Source organism: Schistocerca cancellata, unplaced genomic scaffold, assembly GCF_023864275.1.
Source record: "Schistocerca cancellata isolate TAMUIC-IGC-003103 unplaced genomic scaffold, iqSchCanc2.1 HiC_scaffold_749, whole genome shotgun sequence".
Taxonomy (NCBI): domain Eukaryota; kingdom Metazoa; phylum Arthropoda; class Insecta; order Orthoptera; family Acrididae; genus Schistocerca; species Schistocerca cancellata.
The window spans coordinates 131,449-150,158 of NW_026046760.1; the positions used below are offsets into that span (position 1 = coordinate 131,449).

An 18,710-nucleotide genomic window follows, 5' to 3' on the forward strand; every position below is an offset into this window, starting at 1 on the left:
CAGCTGGAGGAGAGATGCCTTCCTTGGCAGCTCCCTGCAGAGTGCGGAAGACCAGAGTGGCCGCGCCGCCGTTGTCAGTGGACGACACGCAGTTGCCGAGCCACGGAGAACACGTTGCTCTGCGATGTGTACCCGCCTCATATGACGAAAGGCGACCAGTGGCCCTGTGGCGCAACGGATAACGCGTCTGACTACGGATCAGAAGATTCCAGGTTCGAATCCTGGCAGGGTCGGCATTTTGTTAGTTGCGGGCGCGTAGCTAGGCAGTGCATTCGAATGTTTCCACCTGCGTGGAGTGCAATGTCAATCCTGAGCATCTCGCAGCTGCATCTCGAGACGATCGTGGTAAATATCGCTTCGTGCAAGCGTCAGCGTAGCGTCAGTCGAGCAAAGTCGAGACAAGTCAAGCTGAGAGATGTTGCATAGTTAATTAAACGGTACGCGACGCAGACAACGCTTTTCCAAGTGTCGCACGTCACGCAGCAGAGTGGCGCAGTGGAAGCGTGCTGGGCCCATAACCCAGAGGTCCGTGGATCGAAACCACGCTCTGCTAAAATTATTCTTTTTCTTGGGTGCTTCGAGCTCGATCATTAAGCCTGGGGTGCGCTGACTCAGCGTCAACAGCAAACCCTGTAAGTTCTGAAACGACGACGACGTCGTGTGGAGAATACGAGAAACACTTCCTAAGACGCAGAGTTTCTTACGATTCTGCAGCAACTACATTTCTCGATCACAACGTTAATGTCTTTTCGGGCCACACGTGCAACTTTCGCGATATAAAAATAGCACGTCCCCGGCGGGGAATCGAACCCCGGTCTCCCGCGTGACAGGCGGGGATACTAACCACTATACTACCGAGGAATACGCAATCGGTACGCACAACGCACGCACACTTATGCTTCTCAAGTAGGTGATTCATCTCAAATCTAGCGTCCCGATGCTTTCAGAGTCAGCTGCTACGAAATAAAAGTATGCCCCAGGTGAGGCTCGAACTCACAACCCCGGCATTGCTCACGGCTACTGCCTTATAAGTACCGTGCGCTAACCAATTGCGCCACTGGGGCTACAGCAGGGTGCTTTCAGTTAGCGGTATTTGCTTTGCTGCCAACCTGTTGTGGCTACAGACCCATCATACGACCGTCACCTGCGGCCATACTGCGACTTTAGCACCTGGCTACGGATGCTTCATACGATTCTTGCTTCATATGCTACACTTACAAGCATATCAACCGCTTGTCATCACCGAAAAATTGCAGAAAAACGCGCGCCTTGCCTTCTGCTACCTGTCCAACAGCGAGGGCAGATGTGTGGCAAGCTCTAAGCTATGCAGGCGCACCGTGGCCGAGCAGCTGGAGGAGAGATGCCTTCCTTGGCAGCTCCCTGCAGAGTGCGGAAGACCAGAGTGGCCGCGCCGCCGTTGTCAGTGGACGACACGCAGTTGCCGAGCCACGGAGAACACGTTGCTCTGCGATGTGTACCCGCCTCATATGACGAAAGGCGACCAGTGGCCCTGTGGCGCAACGGATAACGCGTCTGACTACGGATCAGAAGATTCCAGGTTCGAATCCTGGCAGGGTCGGCATTTTGTTAGTTGCGGGCGCGTAGCTAGGCAGTGCATTCGAATGTTTCCACCTGCGTGGAGTGCAATGTCAATCCTGAGCATCTCGCAGCTGCATCTCGAGACGATCGTGGTAAATATCGCTTCGTGCAAGCGTCAGCGTAGCGCCAGTCGAGCAAAGTCGAGACAAGTCAAGCTGAGAGATGTTGCATAGTTAATTAAACGGTACGCGACGCAGACAACGCTTTTCCAAGTGTCGCACGTCACGCAGCAGAGTGGCGCAGTGGAAGCGTGCTGGGCCCATAACCCAGAGGTCCGTGGATCGAAACCACGCTCTGCTAAAATTATTCTTTTTCTTGGGTGCTTCGAGCTCGATCATTAAGCCTGGGGTGCGCTGACTCAGCGTCAACAGCAAACCCTGTAAGTTCTGAAACGACGACGACGTCGTGTGGAGAATACGAGAAACACTTCCTAAGACGCAGAGTTTCTTACGATTCTGCAGCAACTACATTTCTCGATCACAACGTTAATGTCTTTTCGGGCCACACGTGCAACTTTCGCGATATAAAAATCGCACCTCCCCGGCGGGGAATCGAACCCCGGTCTCCCGCGTGACAGGCGGGGATACTAACCACTATACTACCGAGGAATACGCAATCGGTACGCACAACGCACGCACACTTATGCTTCTCAAGTAGGTGATTCATCTCAAATCTAGCGTCCCGATGCTTTCAGAGTCAGCTGCTACGAAATAAAAGTATGCCCCAGGTGAGGCTCGAACTCACAACCCCGGCATTGCTCACGGCTACTGCCTTATAAGTACCGTGCGCTAACCAATTGCGCCACTGGGGCTACAGCAGGGTGCTTTCAGTTAGCGGTATTTGCTTTGCTGCCAACCTGTTGTGGCTACAGACCCATCATACGACCGTCACCTGCGGCCATACTGCGACTTTAGCACCTGGCTACGGATGCTTCATACGATTCTTGCTTCATATGCTACACTTACAAGCATATCAACCGCTTGTCATCACCGAAAAATTGCAGAAAAACGCGCGCCTTGCCTTCTGCTACCTGTCCAACAGCGAGGGCAGATGTGTGGCAAGCTCTAAGCAATGCAGGCGCACCGTGGCCGAGCAGCTGGAGGAGAGATGCCTTCCTTGGCAGCTCCCTGCAGAGTGCGGAAGACCAGAGTGGCCGCGCCGCCGTTGTCAGTGGACGACACGCAGTTGCCGAGCCACGGAGAACACGTTGCTCTGCGATGTGTACCCGCCTCATATGACGAAAGGCGACCAGTGGCCCTGTGGCGCAACGGATAACGCGTCTGACTACGGATCAGAAGATTCCAGGTTCGAATCCTGGCAGGGTCGGCATTTTGTTAGTTGCGGGCGCGTAGCTAGGCAGTGCATTCGAATGTTTCCACCTGCGTGGAGTGCAATGTCAATCCTGAGCATCTCGCAGCTGCATCTCGAGACGATCGTGGTAAATATCGCTTCGTGCAAGCGTCAGCGTAGCGTCAGTCGAGCAAAGTCGAGACAAGTCAAGCTGAGAGATGTTGCATAGTTAATTAAACGGTACGCGACGCAGACAACGCTTTTCCAAGTGTCGCACGTCACGCAGCAGAGTGGCGCAGTGGAAGCGTGCTGGGCCCATAACCCAGAGGTCCGTGGATCGAAACCACGCTCTGCTAAAATTATTCTTTTTCTTGGGTGCTTCGAGCTCGATCATTAAGCCTGGGGTGCGCTGACTCAGCGTCAACAGCAAACCCTGTAAGTTCTGAAACGACGACGACGTCGTGTGGAGAATACGAGAAACACTTCCTAAGACGCAGAGTTTCTTACGATTCTGCAGCAACTACATTTCTCGATCACAACGTTAATGTCTTTTCGGGCCACACGTGCAACTTTCGCGATATAAAAATCGCACCTCCCCGGCGGGGAATCGAACCCCGGTCTCCCGCGTGACAGGCGGGGATACTAACCACTATACTACCGAGGAATACGCAATCGGTACGCACAACGCACGCACACTTATGCTTCTCAAGTAGGTGATTCATCTCAAATCTAGCGTCCCGATGCTTTCAGAGTCAGCTGCTACGAAATAAAAGTATGCCCCAGGTGAGGCTCGAACTCAAAACCCCGGCATTGCTTACGGCTACTGCCTTATAAGTACCGTGCGCTAACCAATTGCGCCACTGGGGCTACAGCAGGGTGCTTTCAGTTAGCGGTATTTGCTTTGCTGCCAACCTGTTGTGGCTACAGACCCATCATACGACCGTCACCTGCGGCCATACTGCGACTTTAGCACCTGGCTACGGATGCTTCATACGATTCTTGCTTCATATGCTACACTTACAAGCATATCAACCGCTTGTCATCACCGAAAAATTGCAGAAAAACGCGCGCCTTGCCTTCTGCTACCTGTCCAACAGCGAGGGCAGATGTGTGGCAAGCTCTAAGCTATGCAGGCGCACCGTGGCCGAGCAGCTGGAGGAGAGATGCCTTCCTTGGCAGCTCCCTGCAGAGTGCGGAAGACCAGAGTGGCCGCGCCGCCGTTGTCAGTGGACGACACGCAGTTGCCGAGCCACGGAGAACACGTTGCTCTGCGATGTGTACCCGCCTCATATGACGAAAGGCGACCAGTGGCCCTGTGGCGCAACGGATAACGCGTCTGACTACGGATCAGAAGATTCCAGGTTCGAATCCTGGCAGGGTCGGCATTTTGTTAGTTGCGGGCGCGTAGCTAGGCAGTGCATTCGAATGTTTCCACCTGCGTGGAGTGCAATGTCAATCCTGAGCATCTCGCAGCTGCATCTCGAGACGATCGTGGTAAATATCGCTTCGTGCAAGCGTCAGCGTAGCGTCAGTCGAGCAAAGTCGAGACAAGTCAAGCTGAGAGATGTTGCATAGTTAATTAAACGGTACGCGACGCAGACAACGCTTTTCCAAGTGTCGCACGTCACGCAGCAGAGTGGCGCAGTGGAAGCGTGCTGGGCCCATAACCCAGAGGTCCGTGGATCGAAACCACGCTCTGCTAAAATTATTCTTTTTCTTGGGTGCTTCGAGCTCGATCATTAAGCCTGGGGTGCGCTGACTCAGCGTCAACAGCAAACCCTGTAAGTTCTGAAACGACGACGACGTCGTGTGGAGAATACGAGAAACACTTCCTAAGACGCAGAGTTTCTTACGATTCTGCAGCAACTACATTTCTCGATCACAACGTTAATGTCTTTTCGGGCCACACGTGCAACTTTCGCGATATAAAAATAGCACGTCCCCGGCGGGGAATCGAACCCCGGTCTCCCGCGTGACAGGCGGGGATACTAACCACTATACTACCGAGGAATACGCAATCGGTACGCACAACGCACGCACACTTATGCTTCTCAAGTAGGTGATTCATCTCAAATCTAGCGTCCCGATGCTTTCAGAGTCAGCTGCTACGAAATAAAAGTATGCCCCAGGTGAGGCTCGAACTCACAACCCCGGCATTGCTCACGGCTACTGCCTTATAAGTACCGTGCGCTAACCAATTGCGCCACTGGGGCTACAGCAGGGTGCTTTCAGTTAGCGGTATTTGCTTTGCTGCCAACCTGTTGTGGCTACAGACCCATCATACGACCGTCACCTGCGGCCATACTGCGACTTTAGCACCTGGCTACGGATGCTTCATACGATTCTTGCTTCATATGCTACACTTACAAGCATATCAACCGCTTGTCATCACCGAAAAATTGCAGAAAAACGCGCGCCTTGCCTTCTGCTACCTGTCCAACAGCGAGGGCAGATGTGTGGCAAGCTCTAAGCTATGCAGGCGCACCGTGGCCGAGCAGCTGGAGGAGAGATGCCTTCCTTGGCAGCTCCCTGCAGAGTGCGGAAGACCAGAGTGGCCGCGCCGCCGTTGTCAGTGGACGACACGCAGTTGCCGAGCCACGGAGAACACGTTGCTCTGCGATGTGTACCCGCCTCATATGACGAAAGGCGACCAGTGGCCCTGTGGCGCAACGGATAACGCGTCTGACTACGGATCAGAAGATTCCAGGTTCGAATCCTGGCAGGGTCGGCATTTTGTTAGTTGCGGGCGCGTAGCTAGGCAGTGCATTCGAATGTTTCCACCTGCGTGGAGTGCAATGTCAATCCTGAGCATCTCGCAGCTGCATCTCGAGACGATCGTGGTAAATATCGCTTCGTGCAAGCGTCAGCGTAGCGCCAGTCGAGCAAAGTCGAGACAAGTCAAGCTGAGAGATGTTGCATAGTTAATTAAACGGTACGCGACGCAGACAACGCTTTTCCAAGTGTCGCACGTCACGCAGCAGAGTGGCGCAGTGGAAGCGTGCTGGGCCCATAACCCAGAGGTCCGTGGATCGAAACCACGCTCTGCTAAAATTATTCTTTTTCTTGGGTGCTTCGAGCTCGATCATTAAGCCTGGGGTGCGCTGACTCAGCGTCAACAGCAAACCCTGTAAGTTCTGAAACGACGACGACGTCGTGTGGAGAATACGAGAAACACTTCCTAAGACGCAGAGTTTCTTACGATTCTGCAGCAACTACATTTCTCGATCACAACGTTAATGTCTTTTCGGGCCACACGTGCAACTTTCGCGATATAAAAATAGCACGTCCCCGGCGGGGAATCGAACCCCGGTCTCCCGCGTGACAGGCGGCGATACTAACCACTATACTACCGAGGAATACGCAATCGGTACGCACAACGCACGCACACTTATGCTTCTCAAGTAGGTGATTCATCTCAAATCTAGCGTCCCGATGCTTTCAGAGTCAGCTGCTACGAAATAAAAGTATGCCCCAGGTGAGGCTCGAACTCACAACCCCGGCATTGCTCACGGCTACTGCCTTATAAGTACCGTGCGCTAACCAATTGCGCCACTGGGGCTACAGCAGGGTGCTTTCAGTTAGCGGTATTTGCTTTGCTGCCAACCTGTTGTGGCTACAGACCCATCATACGACCGTCACCTGCGGCCATACTGCGACTTTAGCACCTGGCTACGGATGCTTCATACGATTCTTGCTTCATATGCTACACTTACAAGCATATCAACCGCTTGTCATCACCGAAAAATTGCAGAAAAACGCGCGCCTTGCCTTCTGCTACCTGTCCAACAGCGAGGGCAGATGTGTGGCAAGCTCTAAGCTATGCAGGCGCACCGTGGCCGAGCAGCTGGAGGAGAGATGCCTTCCTTGGCAGCTCCCTGCAGAGTGCGGAAGACCAGAGTGGCCGCGCCGCCGTTGTCAGTGGACGACACGCAGTTGCCGAGCCACGGAGAACACGTTGCTCTGCGATGTGTACCCGCCTCATATGACGAAAGGCGACCAGTGGCCCTGTGGCGCAACGGATAACGCGTCTGACTACGGATCAGAAGATTCCAGGTTCGAATCCTGGCAGGGTCGGCATTTTGTTAGTTGCGGGCGCGTAGCTAGGCAGTGCATTCGAATGTTTCCACCTGCGTGGAGTGCAATGTCAATCCTGAGCATCTCGCAGCTGCATCTCGAGACGATCGTGGTAAATATCGCTTCGTGCAAGCGTCAGCGTAGCGCCAGTCGAGCAAAGTCGAGACAAGTCAAGCTGAGAGATGTTGCATAGTTAATTAAACGGTACGCGACGCAGACAACGCTTTTCCAAGTGTCGCACGTCACGCAGCAGAGTGGCGCAGTGGAAGCGTGCTGGGCCCATAACCCAGAGGTCCGTGGATCGAAACCACGCTCTGCTAAAATTATTCTTTTTCTTGGGTGCTTCGAGCTCGATCATTAAGCCTGGGGTGCGCTGACTCAGCGTCAACAGCAAACCCTGTAAGTTCTGAAACGACGACGACGTCGTGTGGAGAATACGAGAAACACTTCCTAAGACGCAGAGTTTCTTACGATTCTGCAGCAACTACATTTCTCGATCACAACGTTAATGTCTTTTCGGGCCACACGTGCAACTTTCGCGATATAAAAATAGCACGTCCCCGGCGGGGAATCGAACCCCGGTCTCCCGCGTGACAGGCGGGGATACTAACCACTATACTACCGAGGAATACGCAATCGGTACGCACAACGCACGCACACTTATGCTTCTCAAGTAGGTGATTCATCTCAAATCTAGCGTCCCGATGCTTTCAGAGTCAGCTGCTACGAAATAAAAGTATGCCCCAGGTGAGGCTCGAACTCACAACCCCGGCATTGCTCACGGCTACTGCCTTATAAGTACCGTGCGCTAACCAATTGCGCCACTGGGGCTACAGCAGGGTGCTTTCAGTTAGCGGTATTTGCTTTGCTGCCAACCTGTTGTGGCTACAGACCCATCATACGACCGTCACCTGCGGCCATACTGCGACTTTAGCACCTGGCTACGGATGCTTCATACGATTCTTGCTTCATATGCTACACTTACAAGCATATCAACCGCTTGTCATCACCGAAAAATTGCAGAAAAACGCGCGCCTTGCCTTCTGCTACCTGTCCAACAGCGAGGGCAGATGTGTGGCAAGCTCTAAGCTATGCAGGCGCACCGTGGCCGAGCAGCTGGAGGAGAGATGCCTTCCTTGGCAGCTCCCTGCAGAGTGCGGAAGACCAGAGTGGCCGCGCCGCCGTTGTCAGTGGACGACACGCAGTTGCCGAGCCACGGAGAACACGTTGCGCTGCGATGTGTACCCGCCTCATATGACGAAAGGCGACCAGTGGCCCTGTGGCGCAACGGATAACGCGTCTGACTACGGATCAGAAGATTCCAGGTTCGAATCCTGGCAGGGTCGGCATTTTGTTAGTTGCGGGCGCGTAGCTAGGCAGTGCATTCGAATGTTTCCACCTGCGTGGAGTGCAATGTCAATCCTGAGCATCTCGCAGCTGCATCTCGAGACGATCGTGGTAAATATCGCTTCGTGCAAGCGTCAGCGTAGCGTCAGTCGAGCAAAGTCGAGACAAGTCAAGCTGAGAGATGTTGCACAGTTAATTAAACGGTACGCGACGCAGACAACGCTTTTCCAAGTGTCGCACGTCACGCAGCAGAGTGGCGCAGTGGAAGCGTGCTGGGCCCATAACCCAGAGGTCCGTGGATCGAAACCACGCTCTGCTAAAATTATTCTTTTTCTTGGGTGCTTCGAGCTCGATCATTAAGCCTGGGGTGCGCTGACTCAGCGTCAACAGCAAACCCTGTAAGTTCTGAAACGACGACGACGTCGTGTGGAGAATACGAGAAACACTTCCTAAGACGCAGAGTTTCTTACGATTCTGCAGCAACTACATTTCTCGATCACAACGTTAATGTCTTTTCGGGCCACACGTGCAACTTTCGCGATATAAAAATCGCACCTCCCCGGCGGGGAATCGAACCCCGGTCTCCCGCGTGACAGGCGGGGATACTAACCACTATACTACCGAGGAATACGCAATCGGTACGCACAACGCACGCACACTTATGCTTCTCAAGTAGGTGATTCATCTCAAATCTAGCGTCCCGATGCTTTCAGAGTCAGCTGCTACGAAATAAAAGTATGCCCCAGGTGAGGCTCGAACTCACAACCCCGGCATTGCTCACGGCTACTGCCTTATAAGTACCGTGCGCTAACCAATTGCGCCACTGGGGCTACAGCAGGGTGCTTTCAGTTAGCGGTATTTGCTTTGCTGCCAACCTGTTGTGGCTACAGACCCATCATACGACCGTCACCTGCGGCCATACTGCGACTTTAGCACCTGGCTACGGATGCTTCATACGATTCTTGCTTCATATGCTACACTTACAAGCATATCAACCGCTTGTCATCACCGAAAAATTGCAGAAAAACGCGCGCCTTGCCTTCTGCTACCTGTCCAACAGCGAGGGCAGATGTGTGGCAAGCTCTAAGCAATGCAGGCGCACCGTGGCCGAGCAGCTGGAGGAGAGATGCCTTCCTTGGCAGCTCCCTGCAGAGTGCGGAAGACCAGAGTGGCCGCGCCGCCGTTGTCAGTGGACGACACGCAGTTGCCGAGCCACGGAGAACACGTTGCTCTGCGATGTGTACCCGCCTCATATGACGAAAGGCGACCAGTGGCCCTGTGGCGCAACGGATAACGCGTCTGACTACGGATCAGAAGATTCCAGGTTCGAATCCTGGCAGGGTCGGCATTTTGTTAGTTGCGGGCGCGTAGCTAGGCAGTGCATTCGAATGTTTCCACCTGCGTGGAGTGCAATGTCAATCCTGAGCATCTCGCAGCTGCATCTCGAGACGATCGTGGTAAATATCGCTTCGTGCAAGCGTCAGCGTAGCGTCAGTCGAGCAAAGTCGAGACAAGTCAAGCTGAGAGATGTTGCATAGTTAATTAAACGGTACGCGACGCAGACAACGCTTTTCCAAGTGTCGCACGTCACGCAGCAGAGTGGCGCAGTGGAAGCGTGCTGGGCCCATAACCCAGAGGTCCGTGGATCGAAACCACGCTCTGCTAAAATTATTCTTTTTCTTGGGTGCTTCGAGCTCGATCATTAAGCCTGGGGTGCGCTGACTCAGCGTCAACAGCAAACCCTGTAAGTTCTGAAACGACGACGACGTCGTGTGGAGAATACGAGAAACACTTCCTAAGACGCAGAGTTTCTTACGATTCTGCAGCAACTACATTTCTCGATCACAACGTTAATGTCTTTTCGGGCCACACGTGCAACTTTCGCGATATAAAAATCGCACCTCCCCGGCGGGGAATCGAACCCCGGTCTCCCGCGTGACAGGCGGGGATACTAACCACTATACTACCGAGGAATACGCAATCGGTACGCACAACGCACGCACACTTATGCTTCTCAAGTAGGTGATTCATCTCAAATCTAGCGTCCCGATGCTTTCAGAGTCAGCTGCTACGAAATAAAAGTATGCCCCAGGTGAGGCTCGAACTCAAAACCCCGGCATTGCTTACGGCTACTGCCTTATAAGTACCGTGCGCTAACCAATTGCGCCACTGGGGCTACAGCAGGGTGCTTTCAGTTAGCGGTATTTGCTTTGCTGCCAACCTGTTGTGGCTACAGACCCATCATACGACCGTCACCTGCGGCCATACTGCGACTTTAGCACCTGGCTACGGATGCTTCATACGATTCTTGCTTCATATGCTACACTTACAAGCATATCAACCGCTTGTCATCACCGAAAAATTGCAGAAAAACGCGCGCCTTGCCTTCTGCTACCTGTCCAACAGCGAGGGCAGATGTGTGGCAAGCTCTAAGCTATGCAGGCGCACCGTGGCCGAGCAGCTGGAGGAGAGATGCCTTCCTTGGCAGCTCCCTGCAGAGTGCGGAAGACCAGAGTGGCCGCGCCGCCGTTGTCAGTGGACGACACGCAGTTGCCGAGCCACGGAGAACACGTTGCTCTGCGATGTGTACCCGCCTCATATGACGAAAGGCGACCAGTGGCCCTGTGGCGCAACGGATAACGCGTCTGACTACGGATCAGAAGATTCCAGGTTCGAATCCTGGCAGGGTCGGCATTTTGTTAGTTGCGGGCGCGTAGCTAGGCAGTGCATTCGAATGTTTCCACCTGCGTGGAGTGCAATGTCAATCCTGAGCATCTCGCAGCTGCATCTCGAGACGATCGTGGTAAATATCGCTTCGTGCAAGCGTCAGCGTAGCGTCAGTCGAGCAAAGTCGAGACAAGTCAAGCTGAGAGATGTTGCACAGTTAATTAAACGGTACGCGACGCAGACAACGCTTTTCCAAGTGTCGCACGTCACGCAGCAGAGTGGCGCAGTGGAAGCGTGCTGGGCCCATAACCCAGAGGTCCGTGGATCGAAACCACGCTCTGCTAAAATTATTCTTTTTCTTGGGTGCTTCGAGCTCGATCATTAAGCCTGGGGTGCGCTGACTCAGCGTCAACAGCAAACCCTGTAAGTTCTGAAACGACGACGACGTCGTGTGGAGAATACGAGAAACACTTCCTAAGACGCAGAGTTTCTTACGATTCTGCAGCAACTACATTTCTCGATCACAACGTTAATGTCTTTTCGGGCCACACGTGCAACTTTCGCGATATAAAAATCGCACCTCCCCGGCGGGGAATCGAACCCCGGTCTCCCGCGTGACAGGCGGGGATACTAACCACTATACTACCGAGGAATACGCAATCGGTACGCACAACGCACGCACACTTATGCTTCTCAAGTAGGTGATTCATCTCAAATCTAGCGTCCCGATGCTTTCAGAGTCAGCTGCTACGAAATAAAAGTATGCCCCAGGTGAGGCTCGAACTCAAAACCCCGGCATTGCTTACGGCTACTGCCTTATAAGTACCGTGCGCTAACCAATTGCGCCACTGGGGCTACAGCAGGGTGCTTTCAGTTAGCGGTATTTGCTTTGCTGCCAACCTGTTGTGGCTACAGACCCATCATACGACCGTCACCTGCGGCCATACTGCGACTTTAGCACCTGGCTACGGATGCTTCATACGATTCTTGCTTCATATGCTACACTTACAAGCATATCAACCGCTTGTCATCACCGAAAAATTGCAGAAAAACGCGCGCCTTGCCTTCTGCTACCTGTCCAACAGCGAGGGCAGATGTGTGGCAAGCTCTAAGCTATGCAGGCGCACCGTGGCCGAGCAGCTGGAGGAGAGATGCCTTCCTTGGCAGCTCCCTGCAGAGTGCGGAAGACCAGAGTGGCCGCGCCGCCGTTGTCAGTGGACGACACGCAGTTGCCGAGCCACGGAGAACACGTTGCTCTGCGATGTGTACCCGCCTCATATGACGAAAGGCGACCAGTGGCCCTGTGGCGCAACGGATAACGCGTCTGACTACGGATCAGAAGATTCCAGGTTCGAATCCTGGCAGGGTCGGCATTTTGTTAGTTGCGGGCGCGTAGCTAGGCAGTGCATTCGAATGTTTCCACCTGCGTGGAGTGCAATGTCAATCCTGAGCATCTCGCAGCTGCATCTCGAGACGATCGTGGTAAATATCGCTTCGTGCAAGCGTCAGCGTAGCGTCAGTCGAGCAAAGTCGAGACAAGTCAAGCTGAGAGATGTTGCATAGTTAATTAAACGGTACGCGACGCAGACAACGCTTTTCCAAGTGTCGCACGTCACGCAGCAGAGTGGCGCAGTGGAAGCGTGCTGGGCCCATAACCCAGAGGTCCGTGGATCGAAACCACGCTCTGCTAAAATTATTCTTTTTCTTGGGTGCTTCGAGCTCGATCATTAAGCCTGGGGTGCGCTGACTCAGCGTCAACAGCAAACCCTGTAAGTTCTGAAACGACGACGAGAATACGAGAAACACTTCCTAAGACGCAGAGTTTCTTACGATTCTGCAGCAACTACATTTCTCGATCACAACGTTAATGTCTTTTCGGGCCACACGTGCAACTTTCGCGATATAAAAATAGCACGTCCCCGGCGGGGAATCGAACCCCGGTCTCCCGCGTGACAGGCGGGGATACTAACCACTATACTACCGAGGAATACGCAATCGGTACGCACAACGCACGCACACTTATGCTTCTCAAGTAGGTGATTCATCTCAAATCTAGCGTCCCGATGCTTTCAGAGTCAGCTGCTACGAAATAAAAGTATGCCCCAGGTGAGGCTCGAACTCACAACCCCGGCATTGCTCACGGCTACTGCCTTATAAGTACCGTGCGCTAACCAATTGCGCCACTGGGGCTACAGCAGGGTGCTTTCAGTTAGCGGTATTTGCTTTGCTGCCAACCTGTTGTGGCTACAGACCCATCATACGACCGTCACCTGCGGCCATACTGCGACTTTAGCACCTGGCTACGGATGCTTCATACGATTCTTGCTTCATATGCTACACTTACAAGCATATCAACCGCTTGTCATCACCGAAAAATTGCAGAAAAACGCGCGCCTTGCCTTCTGCTACCTGTCCAACAGCGAGGGCAGATGTGTGGCAAGCTCTAAGCTATGCAGGCGCACCGTGGCCGAGCAGCTGGAGGAGAGATGCCTTCCTTGGCAGCTCCCTGCAGAGTGCGGAAGACCAGAGTGGCCGCGCCGCCGTTGTCAGTGGACGACACGCAGTTGCCGAGCCACGGAGAACACGTTGCTCTGCGATGTGTACCCGCCTCATATGACGAAAGGCGACCAGTGGCCCTGTGGCGCAACGGATAACGCGTCTGACTACGGATCAGAAGATTCCAGGTTCGAATCCTGGCAGGGTCGGCATTTTGTTAGTTGCGGGCGCGTAGCTAGGCAGTGCATTCGAATGTTTCCACCTGCGTGGAGTGCAATGTCAATCCTGAGCATCTCGCAGCTGCATCTCGAGACGATCGTGGTAAATATCGCTTCGTGCAAGCGTCAGCGTAGCGCCAGTCGAGCAAAGTCGAGACAAGTCAAGCTGAGAGATGTTGCATAGTTAATTAAACGGTACGCGACGCAGACAACGCTTTTCCAAGTGTCGCACGTCACGCAGCAGAGTGGCGCAGTGGAAGCGTGCTGGGCCCATAACCCAGAGGTCCGTGGATCGAAACCACGCTCTGCTAAAATTATTCTTTTTCTTGGGTGCTTCGAGCTCGATCATTAAGCCTGGGGTGCGCTGACTCAGCGTCAACAGCAAACCCTGTAAGTTCTGAAACGACGACGACGTCGTGTGGAGAATACGAGAAACACTTCCTAAGACGCAGAGTTTCTTACGATTCTGCAGCAACTACATTTCTCGATCACAACGTTAATGTCTTTTCGGGCCACACGTGCAACTTTCGCGATATAAAAATAGCACGTCCCCGGCGGGGAATCGAACCCCGGTCTCCCGCGTGACAGGCGGGGATACTAACCACTATACTACCGAGGAATACGCAATCGGTACGCACAACGCACGCACACTTATGCTTCTCAAGTAGGTGATTCATCTCAAATCTAGCGTCCCGATGCTTTCAGAGTCAGCTGCTACGAAATAAAAGTATGCCCCAGGTGAGGCTCGAACTCACAACCCCGGCATTGCTCACGGCTACTGCCTTATAAGTACCGTGCGCTAACCAATTGCGCCACTGGGGCTACAGCAGGGTGCTTTCAGTTAGCGGTATTTGCTTTGCTGCCAACCTGTTGTGGCTACAGACCCATCATACGACCGTCACCTGCGGCCATACTGCGACTTTAGCACCTGGCTACGGATGCTTCATACGATTCTTGCTTCATATGCTACACTTACAAGCATATCAACCGCTTGTCATCACCGAAAAATTGCAGAAAAACGCGCGCCTTGCCTTCTGCTACCTGTCCAACAGCGAGGGCAGATGTGTGGCAAGCTCTAAGCTATGCAGGCGCACCGTGGCCGAGCAGCTGGAGGAGAGATGCCTTCCTTGGCAGCTCCCTGCAGAGTGCGGAAGACCAGAGTGGCCGCGCCGCCGTTGTCAGTGGACGACACGCAGTTGCCGAGCCACGGAGAACACGTTGCGCTGCGATGTGTACCCGCCTCATATGACGAAAGGCGACCAGTGGCCCTGTGGCGCAACGGATAACGCGTCTGACTACGGATCAGAAGATTCCAGGTTCGAATCCTGGCAGGGTCGGCATTTTGTTAGTTGCGGGCGCGTAGCTAGGCAGTGCATTCGAATGTTTCCACCTGCGTGGAGTGCAATGTCAATCCTGAGCATCTCGCAGCTGCATCTCGAGACGATCGTGGTAAATATCGCTTCGTGCAAGCGTCAGCGTAGCGCCAGTCGAGCAAAGTCGAGACAAGTCAAGCTGAGAGATGTTGCATAGTTAATTAAACGGTACGCGACGCAGACAACGCTTTTCCAAGTGTCGCACGTCACGCAGCAGAGTGGCGCAGTGGAAGCGTGCTGGGCCCATAACCCAGAGGTCCGTGGATCGAAACCACGCTCTGCTAAAATTATTCTTTTTCTTGGGTGCTTCGAGCTCGATCATTAAGCCTGGGGTGCGCTGACTCAGCGTCAACAGCAAACCCTGTAAGTTCTGAAACGACGACGACGTCGTGTGGAGAATACGAGAAACACTTCCTAAGACGCAGAGTTTCTTACGATTCTGCAGCAACTACATTTCTCGATCACAACGTTAATGTCTTTTCGGGCCACACGTGCAACTTTCGCGATATAAAAATAGCACGTCCCCGGCGGGGAATCGAACCCCGGTCTCCCGCGTGACAGGCGGGGATACTAACCACTATACTACCGAGGAATACGCAATCGGTACGCACAACGCACGCACACTTATGCTTCTCAAGTAGGTGATTCATCTCAAATCTAGCGTCCCGATGCTTTCAGAGTCAGCTGCTACGAAATAAAAGTATGCCCCAGGTGAGGCTCGAACTCACAACCCCGGCATTGCTCACGGCTACTGCCTTATAAGTACCGTGCGCTAACCAATTGCGCCACTGGGGCTACAGCAGGGTGCTTTCAGTTAGCGGTATTTGCTTTGCTGCCAACCTGTTGTGGCTACAGACCCATCATACGACCGTCACCTGCGGCCATACTGCGACTTTAGCACCTGGCTACGGATGCTTCATACGATTCTTGCTTCATATGCTACACTTACAAGCATATCAACCGCTTGTCATCACCGAAAAATTGCAGAAAAACGCGCGCCTTGCCTTCTGCTACCTGTCCAACAGCGAGGGCAGATGTGTGGCAAGCTCTAAGCTATGCAGGCGCACCGTGGCCGAGCAGCTGGAGGAGAGATGCCTTCCTTGGCAGCTCCCTGCAGAGTGCGGAAGACCAGAGTGGCCGCGCCGCCGTTGTCAGTGGACGACACGCAGTTGCCGAGCCACGGAGAACACGTTGCGCTGCGATGTGTACCCGCCTCATATGAGGAAAGGCGACCAGTGGCCCTGTGGCGCAACGGATAACGCGTCTGACTACGGATCAGAAGATTCCAGGTTCGAATCCTGGCAGGGTCGGCATTTTGTTAGTTGCGGGCGCGTAGCTAGGCAGTGCATTCGAATGTTTCCACCTGCGTGGAGTGCAATGTCAATCCTGAGCATCTCGCAGCTGCATCTCGAGACGATCGTGGTAAATATCGCTTCGTGCAAGCGTCAGCGTAGCGTCAGTCGAGCAAAGTCGAGACAAGTCAAGCTGAGAGATGTTGCACAGTTAATTAAACGGTACGCGACGCAGACAACGCTTTTCCAAGTGTCGCACGTCACGCAGCAGAGTGGCGCAGTGGAAGCGTGCTGGGCCCATAACCCAGAGGTCCGTGGATCGAAACCACGCTCTGCTAAAATTATTCTTTTTCTTGGGTGCTTCGAGCTCGATCATTAAGCCTGGGGTGCGCTGACTCAGCGTCAACAGCAAACCCTGTAAGTTCTGAAACGACGACGACGTCGTGTGGAGAATACGAGAAACACTTCCTAAGACGCAGAGTTTCTTACGATTCTGCAGCAACTACATTTCTCGATCACAACGTTAATGTCTTTTCGGGCCACACGTGCAACTTTCGCGATATAAAAATCGCACCTCCCCGGCGGGGAATCGAACCCCGGTCTCCCGCGTGACAGGCGGGGATACTAACCACTATACTACCGAGGAATACGCAATCGGTACGCACAACGCACGCACACTTATGCTTCTCAAGTAGGTGATTCATCTCAAATCTAGCGTCCCGATGCTTTCAGAGTCAGCTGCTACGAAATAAAAGTATGCCCCAGGTGAGGCTCGAACTCACAACCCCGGCATTGCTCACGGCTACTGCCTTATAAGTACCGTGCGCTAACCAATTGCGCCACTGGGGCTACAGCAGGGTGCTTTCAGTTAGCGGTATTTGCTTTGCTGCCAACCTGTTGTGGCTACAGACCCATCATACGACCGTCACCTGCGGCCATACTGCGACTTTAGCACCTGGCTACGGATGCTTCATACGATTCTTGCTTCATATGCTACACTTACAAGCATATCAACCGCTTGTCATCACCGAAAAATTGCAGAAAAACGCGCGCCTTGCCTTCTGCTACCTGTCCAACAGCGAGGGCAGATGTGTGGCAAGCTCTAAGCTATGCAGGCGCACCGTGGCCGAGCAGCTGGAGGAGAGATGCCTTCCTTGGCAGCTCCCTGCAGAGTGCGGAAGACCAGAGTGGCCGCGCCGCCGTTGTCAGTGGACGACACGCAGTTGCCGAGCCACGGAGAACACGTTGCTCTGCGATGTGTACCCGCCTCATATGACGAAAGGCGACCAGTGGCCCTGTGGCGCAACGGATAACGCGTCTGACTACGGATCAGAAGATTCCAGGTTCGAATCCTGGCAGGGTCGGCATTTTGTTAGTTGCGGGCGCGTAGCTAGGCAGTGCATTCGAATGTTTCCACCTGCGTGGAGTGCAATGTCAATCCTGAGCATCTCGCAGCTGCATCTCGAGACGATCGTGGTAAATATCGCTTCGTGCAAGCGTCAGCGTAGCGTCAGTCGAGCAAAGTCGAGACAAGTCAAGCTGAGAGATGTTGCATAGTTAATTAAACGGTACGCGACGCAGACAACGCTTTTCCAAGTGTCGCACGTCACGCAGCAGAGTGGCGCAGTGGAAGCGTGCTGGGCCCATAACCCAGAGGTCCGTGGATCGAAACCACGCTCTGCTAAAATTATTCTTTTTCTTGGGTGCTTCGAGCTCGATCATTAAGCCTGGGGTGCGCTGACTCAGCGTCAACAGCAAACCCTGTAAGTTCTGAAACGACGACGACGTCGTGTGGAGAATACGAGAAACACTTCCTAAGACGCAGAGTTTCTTACGATTCTGCAGCAACTACATTTCTCGATCACAACGTTAATGTCTTTTCGGGCCACACGTGCAACTTTCGCGATATAAAAATAGCACGTCCCCGGCGGGGAATCGAACCCCGGTCTCCCGCGTGACAGGCGGGGATACTAACCACTATACTACCGAGGAATACGCAATCGGTACGCACAACGCACGCACACTTATGCTTCTCAAGTAGGTGATTCATCTCAAATCTAGCGTCCCGATGCTTTCAGAGTCAGCTGCTACGAAATAAAAGTATGCCCCAGGTGAGGCTCGAACTCACAACCCCGGCATTGCTCACGGCTACTGCCTTATAAGTACCGTGCGCTAACCAATTGCGCCACTGGGGCTACAGCAGGGTGCTTTCAGTTAGCGGTATTTGCTTTGCTGCCAACCTGTTGTGGCTACAGACCCATCATACGACCGTCACCTGCGGCCATACTGCGACTTTAGCACCTGGCTACGGATGCTTCATACGATTCTTGCTTCATATGCTACACTTACAAGCA

At 53.5% G+C, this 18,710-nt stretch overlaps 56 non-coding genes across 56 annotated transcripts; 28 read left to right on the top strand and 28 right to left on the bottom strand.

Annotated features, from left to right (window-relative positions):
* The first annotated feature begins 160 nt into the window (after nucleotides 1–160).
* Trnar-acg (transfer RNA arginine (anticodon ACG)) lies at nucleotides 161–233 on the top strand. Its single transcript has one exon. It is a non-coding gene; the product is annotated as a tRNA-Arg (tRNA).
* Nucleotides 234–481: 248 nt separating this feature from the next.
* On the top strand, nucleotides 482–553 carry Trnam-cau (transfer RNA methionine (anticodon CAU)). The gene has a single exon. It is a non-coding gene; the product is annotated as a tRNA-Met (tRNA).
* Nucleotides 554–789: 236 nt separating this feature from the next.
* Nucleotides 790–861, bottom strand: Trnad-guc (transfer RNA aspartic acid (anticodon GUC)). The gene has a single exon. It is a non-coding gene; the product is annotated as a tRNA-Asp (tRNA).
* Nucleotides 862–972: 111 nt separating this feature from the next.
* On the bottom strand, nucleotides 973–1,064 carry Trnai-uau (transfer RNA isoleucine (anticodon UAU)). Its single transcript is given in 2 exon segments — nucleotides 973–1,008; nucleotides 1,027–1,064. It is a non-coding gene; the product is annotated as a tRNA-Ile (tRNA).
* Nucleotides 1,065–1,506: 442 nt separating this feature from the next.
* Nucleotides 1,507–1,579, top strand: Trnar-acg (transfer RNA arginine (anticodon ACG)). The gene has a single exon. It is a non-coding gene; the product is annotated as a tRNA-Arg (tRNA).
* Nucleotides 1,580–1,827: 248 nt separating this feature from the next.
* Nucleotides 1,828–1,899, top strand: Trnam-cau (transfer RNA methionine (anticodon CAU)). Its single transcript has one exon. It is a non-coding gene; the product is annotated as a tRNA-Met (tRNA).
* Nucleotides 1,900–2,135: 236 nt separating this feature from the next.
* Trnad-guc (transfer RNA aspartic acid (anticodon GUC)) lies at nucleotides 2,136–2,207 on the bottom strand. Its single transcript has one exon. It is a non-coding gene; the product is annotated as a tRNA-Asp (tRNA).
* Nucleotides 2,208–2,318: 111 nt separating this feature from the next.
* Trnai-uau (transfer RNA isoleucine (anticodon UAU)) lies at nucleotides 2,319–2,410 on the bottom strand. Its single transcript is given in 2 exon segments — nucleotides 2,319–2,354; nucleotides 2,373–2,410. It is a non-coding gene; the product is annotated as a tRNA-Ile (tRNA).
* Nucleotides 2,411–2,852: 442 nt separating this feature from the next.
* Nucleotides 2,853–2,925, top strand: Trnar-acg (transfer RNA arginine (anticodon ACG)). The gene has a single exon. It is a non-coding gene; the product is annotated as a tRNA-Arg (tRNA).
* Nucleotides 2,926–3,173: 248 nt separating this feature from the next.
* On the top strand, nucleotides 3,174–3,245 carry Trnam-cau (transfer RNA methionine (anticodon CAU)). Its single transcript has one exon. It is a non-coding gene; the product is annotated as a tRNA-Met (tRNA).
* Nucleotides 3,246–3,481: 236 nt separating this feature from the next.
* On the bottom strand, nucleotides 3,482–3,553 carry Trnad-guc (transfer RNA aspartic acid (anticodon GUC)). Its single transcript has one exon. It is a non-coding gene; the product is annotated as a tRNA-Asp (tRNA).
* A 111-nt stretch (nucleotides 3,554–3,664) lies between these two features.
* Nucleotides 3,665–3,756, bottom strand: Trnai-uau (transfer RNA isoleucine (anticodon UAU)). Its single transcript is given in 2 exon segments — nucleotides 3,665–3,700; nucleotides 3,719–3,756. It is a non-coding gene; the product is annotated as a tRNA-Ile (tRNA).
* Nucleotides 3,757–4,198: 442 nt separating this feature from the next.
* Nucleotides 4,199–4,271, top strand: Trnar-acg (transfer RNA arginine (anticodon ACG)). The gene has a single exon. It is a non-coding gene; the product is annotated as a tRNA-Arg (tRNA).
* Nucleotides 4,272–4,519: 248 nt separating this feature from the next.
* On the top strand, nucleotides 4,520–4,591 carry Trnam-cau (transfer RNA methionine (anticodon CAU)). The gene has a single exon. It is a non-coding gene; the product is annotated as a tRNA-Met (tRNA).
* Nucleotides 4,592–4,827: 236 nt separating this feature from the next.
* Nucleotides 4,828–4,899, bottom strand: Trnad-guc (transfer RNA aspartic acid (anticodon GUC)). The gene has a single exon. It is a non-coding gene; the product is annotated as a tRNA-Asp (tRNA).
* Nucleotides 4,900–5,010: 111 nt separating this feature from the next.
* Trnai-uau (transfer RNA isoleucine (anticodon UAU)) lies at nucleotides 5,011–5,102 on the bottom strand. Its single transcript is given in 2 exon segments — nucleotides 5,011–5,046; nucleotides 5,065–5,102. It is a non-coding gene; the product is annotated as a tRNA-Ile (tRNA).
* Nucleotides 5,103–5,544: 442 nt separating this feature from the next.
* On the top strand, nucleotides 5,545–5,617 carry Trnar-acg (transfer RNA arginine (anticodon ACG)). Its single transcript has one exon. It is a non-coding gene; the product is annotated as a tRNA-Arg (tRNA).
* Nucleotides 5,618–5,865: 248 nt separating this feature from the next.
* On the top strand, nucleotides 5,866–5,937 carry Trnam-cau (transfer RNA methionine (anticodon CAU)). Its single transcript has one exon. It is a non-coding gene; the product is annotated as a tRNA-Met (tRNA).
* A 236-nt stretch (nucleotides 5,938–6,173) lies between these two features.
* On the bottom strand, nucleotides 6,174–6,245 carry Trnad-guc (transfer RNA aspartic acid (anticodon GUC)). The gene has a single exon. It is a non-coding gene; the product is annotated as a tRNA-Asp (tRNA).
* A 111-nt stretch (nucleotides 6,246–6,356) lies between these two features.
* Nucleotides 6,357–6,448, bottom strand: Trnai-uau (transfer RNA isoleucine (anticodon UAU)). The gene is given in 2 exon segments: nucleotides 6,357–6,392; nucleotides 6,411–6,448. It is a non-coding gene; the product is annotated as a tRNA-Ile (tRNA).
* Nucleotides 6,449–6,890: 442 nt separating this feature from the next.
* Trnar-acg (transfer RNA arginine (anticodon ACG)) lies at nucleotides 6,891–6,963 on the top strand. Its single transcript has one exon. It is a non-coding gene; the product is annotated as a tRNA-Arg (tRNA).
* Nucleotides 6,964–7,211: 248 nt separating this feature from the next.
* On the top strand, nucleotides 7,212–7,283 carry Trnam-cau (transfer RNA methionine (anticodon CAU)). Its single transcript has one exon. It is a non-coding gene; the product is annotated as a tRNA-Met (tRNA).
* Nucleotides 7,284–7,519: 236 nt separating this feature from the next.
* Trnad-guc (transfer RNA aspartic acid (anticodon GUC)) lies at nucleotides 7,520–7,591 on the bottom strand. Its single transcript has one exon. It is a non-coding gene; the product is annotated as a tRNA-Asp (tRNA).
* A 111-nt stretch (nucleotides 7,592–7,702) lies between these two features.
* On the bottom strand, nucleotides 7,703–7,794 carry Trnai-uau (transfer RNA isoleucine (anticodon UAU)). Its single transcript is given in 2 exon segments — nucleotides 7,703–7,738; nucleotides 7,757–7,794. It is a non-coding gene; the product is annotated as a tRNA-Ile (tRNA).
* Nucleotides 7,795–8,236: 442 nt separating this feature from the next.
* Nucleotides 8,237–8,309, top strand: Trnar-acg (transfer RNA arginine (anticodon ACG)). Its single transcript has one exon. It is a non-coding gene; the product is annotated as a tRNA-Arg (tRNA).
* A 248-nt stretch (nucleotides 8,310–8,557) lies between these two features.
* On the top strand, nucleotides 8,558–8,629 carry Trnam-cau (transfer RNA methionine (anticodon CAU)). Its single transcript has one exon. It is a non-coding gene; the product is annotated as a tRNA-Met (tRNA).
* Nucleotides 8,630–8,865: 236 nt separating this feature from the next.
* Nucleotides 8,866–8,937, bottom strand: Trnad-guc (transfer RNA aspartic acid (anticodon GUC)). The gene has a single exon. It is a non-coding gene; the product is annotated as a tRNA-Asp (tRNA).
* Nucleotides 8,938–9,048: 111 nt separating this feature from the next.
* On the bottom strand, nucleotides 9,049–9,140 carry Trnai-uau (transfer RNA isoleucine (anticodon UAU)). Its single transcript is given in 2 exon segments — nucleotides 9,049–9,084; nucleotides 9,103–9,140. It is a non-coding gene; the product is annotated as a tRNA-Ile (tRNA).
* Nucleotides 9,141–9,582: 442 nt separating this feature from the next.
* On the top strand, nucleotides 9,583–9,655 carry Trnar-acg (transfer RNA arginine (anticodon ACG)). Its single transcript has one exon. It is a non-coding gene; the product is annotated as a tRNA-Arg (tRNA).
* A 248-nt stretch (nucleotides 9,656–9,903) lies between these two features.
* Nucleotides 9,904–9,975, top strand: Trnam-cau (transfer RNA methionine (anticodon CAU)). The gene has a single exon. It is a non-coding gene; the product is annotated as a tRNA-Met (tRNA).
* A 236-nt stretch (nucleotides 9,976–10,211) lies between these two features.
* On the bottom strand, nucleotides 10,212–10,283 carry Trnad-guc (transfer RNA aspartic acid (anticodon GUC)). Its single transcript has one exon. It is a non-coding gene; the product is annotated as a tRNA-Asp (tRNA).
* A 111-nt stretch (nucleotides 10,284–10,394) lies between these two features.
* Nucleotides 10,395–10,486, bottom strand: Trnai-uau (transfer RNA isoleucine (anticodon UAU)). Its single transcript is given in 2 exon segments — nucleotides 10,395–10,430; nucleotides 10,449–10,486. It is a non-coding gene; the product is annotated as a tRNA-Ile (tRNA).
* Nucleotides 10,487–10,928: 442 nt separating this feature from the next.
* Trnar-acg (transfer RNA arginine (anticodon ACG)) lies at nucleotides 10,929–11,001 on the top strand. Its single transcript has one exon. It is a non-coding gene; the product is annotated as a tRNA-Arg (tRNA).
* A 248-nt stretch (nucleotides 11,002–11,249) lies between these two features.
* On the top strand, nucleotides 11,250–11,321 carry Trnam-cau (transfer RNA methionine (anticodon CAU)). Its single transcript has one exon. It is a non-coding gene; the product is annotated as a tRNA-Met (tRNA).
* A 236-nt stretch (nucleotides 11,322–11,557) lies between these two features.
* Trnad-guc (transfer RNA aspartic acid (anticodon GUC)) lies at nucleotides 11,558–11,629 on the bottom strand. Its single transcript has one exon. It is a non-coding gene; the product is annotated as a tRNA-Asp (tRNA).
* A 111-nt stretch (nucleotides 11,630–11,740) lies between these two features.
* Trnai-uau (transfer RNA isoleucine (anticodon UAU)) lies at nucleotides 11,741–11,832 on the bottom strand. Its single transcript is given in 2 exon segments — nucleotides 11,741–11,776; nucleotides 11,795–11,832. It is a non-coding gene; the product is annotated as a tRNA-Ile (tRNA).
* A 442-nt stretch (nucleotides 11,833–12,274) lies between these two features.
* Trnar-acg (transfer RNA arginine (anticodon ACG)) lies at nucleotides 12,275–12,347 on the top strand. The gene has a single exon. It is a non-coding gene; the product is annotated as a tRNA-Arg (tRNA).
* Nucleotides 12,348–12,595: 248 nt separating this feature from the next.
* Trnam-cau (transfer RNA methionine (anticodon CAU)) lies at nucleotides 12,596–12,667 on the top strand. Its single transcript has one exon. It is a non-coding gene; the product is annotated as a tRNA-Met (tRNA).
* A 225-nt stretch (nucleotides 12,668–12,892) lies between these two features.
* On the bottom strand, nucleotides 12,893–12,964 carry Trnad-guc (transfer RNA aspartic acid (anticodon GUC)). The gene has a single exon. It is a non-coding gene; the product is annotated as a tRNA-Asp (tRNA).
* Nucleotides 12,965–13,075: 111 nt separating this feature from the next.
* On the bottom strand, nucleotides 13,076–13,167 carry Trnai-uau (transfer RNA isoleucine (anticodon UAU)). Its single transcript is given in 2 exon segments — nucleotides 13,076–13,111; nucleotides 13,130–13,167. It is a non-coding gene; the product is annotated as a tRNA-Ile (tRNA).
* A 442-nt stretch (nucleotides 13,168–13,609) lies between these two features.
* Nucleotides 13,610–13,682, top strand: Trnar-acg (transfer RNA arginine (anticodon ACG)). Its single transcript has one exon. It is a non-coding gene; the product is annotated as a tRNA-Arg (tRNA).
* A 248-nt stretch (nucleotides 13,683–13,930) lies between these two features.
* Nucleotides 13,931–14,002, top strand: Trnam-cau (transfer RNA methionine (anticodon CAU)). Its single transcript has one exon. It is a non-coding gene; the product is annotated as a tRNA-Met (tRNA).
* A 236-nt stretch (nucleotides 14,003–14,238) lies between these two features.
* On the bottom strand, nucleotides 14,239–14,310 carry Trnad-guc (transfer RNA aspartic acid (anticodon GUC)). Its single transcript has one exon. It is a non-coding gene; the product is annotated as a tRNA-Asp (tRNA).
* Nucleotides 14,311–14,421: 111 nt separating this feature from the next.
* On the bottom strand, nucleotides 14,422–14,513 carry Trnai-uau (transfer RNA isoleucine (anticodon UAU)). The gene is given in 2 exon segments: nucleotides 14,422–14,457; nucleotides 14,476–14,513. It is a non-coding gene; the product is annotated as a tRNA-Ile (tRNA).
* Nucleotides 14,514–14,955: 442 nt separating this feature from the next.
* Nucleotides 14,956–15,028, top strand: Trnar-acg (transfer RNA arginine (anticodon ACG)). The gene has a single exon. It is a non-coding gene; the product is annotated as a tRNA-Arg (tRNA).
* A 248-nt stretch (nucleotides 15,029–15,276) lies between these two features.
* Nucleotides 15,277–15,348, top strand: Trnam-cau (transfer RNA methionine (anticodon CAU)). The gene has a single exon. It is a non-coding gene; the product is annotated as a tRNA-Met (tRNA).
* Nucleotides 15,349–15,584: 236 nt separating this feature from the next.
* Trnad-guc (transfer RNA aspartic acid (anticodon GUC)) lies at nucleotides 15,585–15,656 on the bottom strand. Its single transcript has one exon. It is a non-coding gene; the product is annotated as a tRNA-Asp (tRNA).
* A 111-nt stretch (nucleotides 15,657–15,767) lies between these two features.
* On the bottom strand, nucleotides 15,768–15,859 carry Trnai-uau (transfer RNA isoleucine (anticodon UAU)). The gene is given in 2 exon segments: nucleotides 15,768–15,803; nucleotides 15,822–15,859. It is a non-coding gene; the product is annotated as a tRNA-Ile (tRNA).
* A 442-nt stretch (nucleotides 15,860–16,301) lies between these two features.
* Nucleotides 16,302–16,374, top strand: Trnar-acg (transfer RNA arginine (anticodon ACG)). The gene has a single exon. It is a non-coding gene; the product is annotated as a tRNA-Arg (tRNA).
* A 248-nt stretch (nucleotides 16,375–16,622) lies between these two features.
* Trnam-cau (transfer RNA methionine (anticodon CAU)) lies at nucleotides 16,623–16,694 on the top strand. Its single transcript has one exon. It is a non-coding gene; the product is annotated as a tRNA-Met (tRNA).
* Nucleotides 16,695–16,930: 236 nt separating this feature from the next.
* Trnad-guc (transfer RNA aspartic acid (anticodon GUC)) lies at nucleotides 16,931–17,002 on the bottom strand. Its single transcript has one exon. It is a non-coding gene; the product is annotated as a tRNA-Asp (tRNA).
* Nucleotides 17,003–17,113: 111 nt separating this feature from the next.
* Nucleotides 17,114–17,205, bottom strand: Trnai-uau (transfer RNA isoleucine (anticodon UAU)). The gene is given in 2 exon segments: nucleotides 17,114–17,149; nucleotides 17,168–17,205. It is a non-coding gene; the product is annotated as a tRNA-Ile (tRNA).
* A 442-nt stretch (nucleotides 17,206–17,647) lies between these two features.
* On the top strand, nucleotides 17,648–17,720 carry Trnar-acg (transfer RNA arginine (anticodon ACG)). Its single transcript has one exon. It is a non-coding gene; the product is annotated as a tRNA-Arg (tRNA).
* Nucleotides 17,721–17,968: 248 nt separating this feature from the next.
* Trnam-cau (transfer RNA methionine (anticodon CAU)) lies at nucleotides 17,969–18,040 on the top strand. Its single transcript has one exon. It is a non-coding gene; the product is annotated as a tRNA-Met (tRNA).
* Nucleotides 18,041–18,276: 236 nt separating this feature from the next.
* Nucleotides 18,277–18,348, bottom strand: Trnad-guc (transfer RNA aspartic acid (anticodon GUC)). The gene has a single exon. It is a non-coding gene; the product is annotated as a tRNA-Asp (tRNA).
* A 111-nt stretch (nucleotides 18,349–18,459) lies between these two features.
* On the bottom strand, nucleotides 18,460–18,551 carry Trnai-uau (transfer RNA isoleucine (anticodon UAU)). The gene is given in 2 exon segments: nucleotides 18,460–18,495; nucleotides 18,514–18,551. It is a non-coding gene; the product is annotated as a tRNA-Ile (tRNA).
* Nucleotides 18,552–18,710: the final 159 nt, after the last annotated feature.